A 7,469-nucleotide genomic window follows, 5' to 3' on the forward strand; every position below is an offset into this window, starting at 1 on the left:
GACCACTAACAATAACTCCTCCCCTTCAGCCTCCCTCCTAGCTGAACACTTCAAGAATAAAATTACAAACACCAGAGCTACTCTCATTAGTAACCCAACCCACCTACTCGAAGTCACAATACTCCCCATAGAAAATGAATCTTGTGCTGCAGACAGATCTTGGTCCCAATTCCCTAAGATACATTGGACCGAATTCAACAAACTCTACAATAAGTACAGCCACGCATCATGTGAACTCAACCACTGCCTGCCATATCTCCTGTCATCAGCGAGCACTAAGTTCTGTACCTTACTCCTACACTGGATACAAACCATGCTCACAGATGGCATTTTCCCGAATGACCTCAGCGAAATCATCATCACCCCAATCTTAAAAGACCCAAAAGGACCAACAGACCTCTCATCCAACTACAGACCAATAGCCTCAATGCCTCTATATATCAAACTAACAGAAGGATTAGTAGCCAAATTCCTCACCAACTATCTCGAGGACCATAACTTACTCCATCCCATGCAATCCGGCTTCAGAACTAACTTCAGCACAGAGACACTACTAGGCTCCCTTATCGACACAGCAAGACAACACCTCAGCATTGGAAAAAAAATGCTGCTCAAACAGTTGGACCTGACGGCGGCATTTGACCTGTTAGACCATAACATCCTACTGCAAATCTTGGACTCAATAGGCATCTCAGATAAAGTATACTCATGGTTTGAAGGTTTCTTAAAATCCAGAACATACAAAGTAAAATCAGACAAAGAAAAATCCAAACCTTGGTCCAACCCCTGCGGCATTCCACAAGGGTCCCCACTGTCCCCTACTCTCTTCAACCTATATACGGCCTCTCTTGGCGTTTACCTGAACAAACAAGGCCTATCCTCTTATAGCTATGCTGATGACATCACCATCCTCATTCCTTTTGACCAACCAATGCTCTTAATGTCAGACACACTACACAGAACTCTAGCTACAGTTACGACTTGGATGGAAGACCACAAACTGAAACTCAACCCAGACAAAACTAAATTCATCCTCTTAGAAAATAACAAAATCCCAACCATAACCAACTTAGAAATCTACTCTATCAACTACCCTTTGCAAACCACCCTAAAACTTCTAGGTATGACTATTGACAGAGGCTGCACCATGCAACCACAAATTAACAAAACAATACAGAAATCTTTCGCAGTTATGAGAAATCTTAGACAAGTCCGAAAATTCTTCGAAAAAACACAATTTCAGCTCCTAGTACAATCTCTAATCCTAAGTATCCTAGACTATTGCAACATCCTCTACCTCCCCTGCCCTGCAATAATGATTAAACAACTACAGACAATTCAGAATACAGCTCTGAAACTTGTCTATTCATTGAAAAAACATGATCATATTACTGAGGCATTCATCAATTCTCAGTGGCTTCCAATCCAGGAAAGAATACAATTTAAATTCTACTGTATACTATTTAAAACTATAAATGGAGACAGCCCAACCTACCTAAACGACCGCCTCATCCAAACCACCTCTACCAGGCATAGAAAAACACACACCCCATTCAATTACCCCCCAATTAAAGAAGTAAAACGGAAAAAAACTATACAACAGACTACTGGCCACTCATGCAGCGAAGATAGACAACCAAGTCTCCAACCTATTGACAACAACCTCAGACTACAAGATGTTCAGAAAGGAAATAAAAACTATACTCTTCAAGAAATCCCTTAATAAAGCTTAATACCATGATAAAGCTTAACCCCCCCTCTTACCATCCCCTCCCTAATCCCAGATTCTACTTTTCCCTCTCTTGGAAACCTTCTCTGATTTAACGTTGTAACCCTTCTTCCATAACTCTTTTTGTAATCTGCTTTGAACCGAAAGGTAATGGCGGAATAGAAATCTGTAATGTAATAAGCAGTGGATTTCATCTCAAAAATGGCCTATGGACTTCTCTTTTCAGAAATTATCCAAACCTTTCTTAAACCCTGCGAAGCTAACTGATTCCACCACATTCTCCAGCAATGAATTCCAGAATTTAATTACACGTTGTGTGAAGAAATATTTTCTACGGTTTGTTTTAAATCTACTACTTAGTAGCTTCATCGCATGCCCCTTAGTCCTAGTATTTTTGGAAAGAGTAAACAAGCGATTCACATCTACCATTTTCACGCTACTCATTTTATTGACCTCTATCATATCACCCCTGAGCCTTCTCTTCTCCAAGCTGAAGAGCCCTAGCCACTTTAGCCTTTCCTCATTGGGAAGTTATCATTTTTGTCATCCTTCTCTGTACCTTTTCTAAATCCACTAATTTTTTTTGAGATACAGTGACCAGAACTGCACACAGTATTCGAGGTGTGTCCATACCATAGAGCAATACAAGGGCATTATAACATTTTCATCTTTGCTTTCCATTCCTTTCCTGGTAATTCCTAATATTCTATTTGCTTTATTAGCTGCTGTCGTACATTGAGATGAAGCTTTCGATATATCTTCCTGACTAATCTTTCAAGTCTCCCACTGACAGCCCCACTCCCTCTGATGCAATGTTTTTCTGTTGGCCGCATCCCACCTCTCCTCCACCCTGCAGGAATCAGGAAGTTGCGTCAGAGGGTGTGGGGTGTTCAGAAGCTAGGTAGTGTGTTGAAATTCCCCCAGGACAGAGCTGGGTTCAAGTAGAGGGGTGACCTTATTGCTTGGATGTCCTGCCGCCACCTGAAACGAAACATGTCCAAGACTGAACTGCTTCTCTTTCCCCCTTAACCCTCCACTCATCTCCCTCCATTCTCCGTCTCTGTACATAATACTGTTATCATTCCTGTCTCCTCTGCTCATAACCTTAGAGTCATCTTTGACTCCAACCTCTCATCTTCTATGCACATCAGACTACTAAAGCCTGTTGCTCCTACCTCTACATCACCAAAATTCACCCCTTCCTCTCTGAGCACACAACCCGGACCCTTGTCCACACCCTCATAACCTCATGCTTAGACTTCTGTAATTTACTTCTAACAGGTCTCCCTCTGAACCATTTCTCTCCCCTGCAATCTGTGCAAAACTCTGTTGCACGACTTATCTTCTGCCAACCTCACTACACTCATTCACTGACTCCCTATCCACCTTTGCATACAGTTCAAACTCCTATTACTAACCTTTAAGTGTGTTCATTTTGTAGCCCTTGTCTCTCTTGTTTCAACTTATATGCCTCCCCGAGAACTCCATTCCTCAGAAAAAGCTGCTTTTATCTGTACCCTTCTCCACTGCCAATTCCAGACATCATTCCTTTCATCTCTGTCCTGTATGCCTAACGTGACCATTTATTTTTTTTAACAAAACGGGACATCTATTAATATTCAATCCCGCCCTAGCCCCCCCCATCCCACCCTAGCCCCGCCTCCAATTTCTTCCATTCATTTTTCATGTACACACAATATCTTATTATTTCATAATGGTAACCATAAAATTTTTAAAAAAACACAAAGCACCCTATACGCAGAGAAAATGTTAATTATTTATATTTGGGGGGATTTCAACGATGTCATCTCAGTAACTATAGAAAAATAGACAAATATAGTGCAAAATATAGACAGCAGATATAAATTCTCAAAACTGACACATTTTTATCACTAAATTGAAAATAAAATCATTTTTCCTACCTTTGCTGTCTGGTGATTTCATGAGTCTGGTTGAGTTTCCCTATGATTGTGCATCCTATCTTTCATTTCTTTCTGCACTCAGGCCCAACAATTGTCCCTTTCTATTCCCTCCCAGTACCTTCCTATGTCCTTAATGTCCCCAGCGCCTCCTTCCTATGTCCTTAGTGCCCCCAGTGCCTCCTGCCTATGTCCTTAGTGCCCCCAGATCCAGTGTCAGTTCTCCTTTGTACCTTTGTTCCAGGTCTCCCTTTCTCTCTCTCCCTCCTCTGTTATGATCTTGCCTCTCTCTGCTCTTCCTCAGGGGCTCTCCCCCTCTGTCTGCACCTCCCAAAGTCCTGCTTCTGCCTCCTGTCTTTCCCCTTTGGTCCAGGCCTTTATCTCTCTAGTCTTTCTTCTACTTACAACCCCTCCCTTCTCTGCCGTTTTCTCTCCTTCCTTCATCCCTCCTTCTTATGTCCCCTCACTGCTTCCAGCCTTTGTCCCACCCCCTCCCAAAAAGCCTGCCTGCCTACCTCCCCCAGAGCCAGTCTGCCTGCCTACCTCCCCCAGAGCCAGCCAGCCTGCCTGCCTCCCCCAGAGCCTGCCTGCCTCCCCCAAAGCCTGCCTACCTACCTCAAAGCCTGCCTACCTTCCTCCCTCCCCCAGAGCCAGCCAGACAGCCTGCCTGCCTGCCTACCTGCCTACCTCCTCCCCCCCTCTATCGCGGAAAACAAAAGCCTCCCTCCAGGCCCGATTTAGGTCCACCACCTCTGCTGCAAACTACTCAAACCCGGAAGCCTTCTTTCCGACGTCAATTCTGACGTCGGAGAGAACGTTCCAGGCCAGCCAGGCAGCGATTGGCTGGCCCGGAACGCCCTCTCCGACGTCAGAATTGACGTCGGGAAGAAGGCTTCCGGGTTCGAGTAGTGACAGCAGAGGAGCAGCGGCGGTGGACCTAAATCGGGCCTGGAGGGAGGCTTTTTTTTTTTTTTTGGTGTGGCAGGGGAGGGACAGGAAGCGATCACCTGTCCCGTTGTCCCCGCGCACAGCTTCCGGACACTATCTCTGAAAACGGGACATTTTGGGTGTCCCGAAGCTGTGTGTGGGGACAACGGGACAGGGGATCCGAAAACGGGACTGTCCCATTCAAAACGGGACATATGGTCACCTTATGTATGCCTGGAATAAGCTACCCGAGTCTGTGTGTCACACCCCTTCCCTCACCTGGTTCAAAAGTAGGCTGAAACCCCACCTTATTGAGATAGCCTTCAACTCATAATCCACTTCTGCCCTCCACCTTAGCCAACAATTTAACCATTCCCACTAACTGTAACCCCTACCCTGACATCCTGTTTGTCCATGACCTCTCTCGACCTCTATACCTGCTAGCACTAACTGAAATCTGGATCTGCTCCAAAGACTTTGCTTCAGCTGCTGGCCTTTGCCATGGAGTTAACCTTTTCTCACATAAAGCTCACCTAGTTGGTCGTGGAGATAGTGTTGGGCTGTTATCTCGCTATCTTGTAGATATTAACCTCTTCTGCCTCAATTTCACTGCTCTCCTTCTTTTAATTCATCTCCATCTGTCTATTTGCTTCCCTCCGAGTAGCAGTCATTTACTGACCTCCTGATAAGTCCCTCTCGTCTTTCCTCACTGACTGACTCCCAGATTTCCTTTTTTCTTGAACTCTCATCTCCTTCACTCACTCATCCTTGGTGACTTCAACATCAATGCCAAGGACACCTCTGACTCCTATACTTCTAGGTTTCTCACTATAACAACCTCATACAATCTTCAGCTGTGTTCCACCACACCTACACACCAGAATGGCCACTGCCTTGACCTTGTCTTCTCCTTCAACTGCTCTACCATCAAATTCTGCACCTCAACTCAACCCCATCTGTTAACCTTCACAACTCCCCCCAAACCTGACCAATCCTATATGTTTAGGAATCTTCAGGCTATTGACCCTGACACACTCCACCACTGTCTCATCCTTCCCTTCAACAACTATGTCACACAAGTTTGTCAATGAAGTTGTCTTCTCCTATAACACTAATTTCTTCTCTAGATCCTCCAATTTCATGTTCAGTAAGGTGTGCCAAACCACAGCCCTGGCTGACCCCCAACATTCGCTACCTGTGTTTCTGTGCCCGATCTGCTGAATGTCTTTGGCTTAAATCCCACACACATGCTGACTTCATACACTTCAATTCCTGCTGATATCCTTCCAGTCTGCCCTCTCATTTGCCAAACAAGAATACTAAGCCCATTTAACCAACTCTCTTAGCTCTAACCCTTACCGTCTCTTTGGCACACTAAACTTTCTATTCAAGTTTCAAGTTTTATTTATATTTGATTAATCGCTTAATTAAAATTATATCTAAGCGAAGTACAGTGTATGAATAAACATGATACTAAAGTAGTAAGTAACATGAAATATTATAAAAGTTAACAATTTATACATTAAGTAATAAAATATTTTTTTTAAAAAAAAGGATATAAAAAAAAATAGGAAATAGCATATGAAATATTACAAAGTTATAAAATAAAAGTTAAATTGAAAAATTTTTCTTAACTATTATATAATAAGCTAAAAGTTTATAAATGATGTAAAAAATATTTACATGTAAGAGGAGCTCGTAATTAATTTTAAGGCTAAATTTTAAGGCTATTCAGTGCCCTCACCTCCAATCCCCCTTCACTTTCTTCCCAGCCTATGGCAGAGTTCTACAATAAGGTTCAGAATATTCACCTTGAGTTCTCAACCAGGTTACCTCCCCACCAACTTCCTTCCAGCTGTACACTTTGCCAAGCTCCCTTCAACCCCTGACACCTTTTCTTAAATCACTGAAGAAACTGCACATCTTCTCTCTTTCTTCAAACTCACTATTTTTCCTATTGTCATCCTTCTTGTTCCATTCTCAACTTATCACTCTCCACTGCAACTGTACCTGATGTCTTCAAACATGCAGTAGTCACACCTCTCTTCAGAAAACCCTCACTAGACCCCATATCCCCCTCTATCGCCCCATCTTCCTCCTCCCCTTCTTATCAAGCTACTTGAACATGCTATTCACCGCCGTTACCTGGACTTCCTTTCATGTCAAGCTAGTCTTGACCCACTTCACTCAGGTGTTTGCCCACTAAATTCCACGATAACTGCCCTTGTTAAAGTCTCTAAAGACCTGTTCCTGTTCAGATTCAATGACCTCTACTCTATCCTCATCTTTCACGCTCTGTCTGCTGCCATCTACTCCTTGATACGCTGTCCTTATTGGAATTGCAGGGTTTTTTTCTCTCTGGGTTATCTTCCTATCTCTCCCATTGCACTTTCAGTGTATACAATGGTGGATTTTCCTCCACTGCTATCAATTTATGTACCTCAAGGCTCTGTCTTGGGCCCTCTCCTTTTCTCCATATATACCCACTTTCTCAGTGCACTGATCTCTTCCCATGGCTTTCAATATCATCTCTATGCTGATGACTTCCAGATCTACCTCTCCACAACAGACATCTCTACAGGAATCTAGGCCCAAATCTCAGCCTGCCTGGGTGTTTCACTGCCACCTAAAACTGAATATAGCTATGACTGAGCTCATCTTTCCGCCTAAACCCACTTCCCCTCTCCCCCCATTCTCTATTTCTGTTGACAACAGTCTCCTCCTCCCTGTCCTGTCAGCTCGCAACCTAGGGGTCATCTTTGACTCCTCTCACTCTCTTTCACTGCTCAGATCCAAACTGTCACTTCTTCCTCTATATTACCAAAATCCGACCTTTTCAAGCATACTACCAAAACTCCTATCCACGCTTTCATCAGCTCTCGCTTAGACTAGCA

The sequence above is a fragment of the Geotrypetes seraphini genome, chromosome 14, assembly GCF_902459505.1.
Source record: "Geotrypetes seraphini chromosome 14, aGeoSer1.1, whole genome shotgun sequence".
NCBI lineage: Eukaryota > Metazoa > Chordata > Amphibia > Gymnophiona > Dermophiidae > Geotrypetes > Geotrypetes seraphini.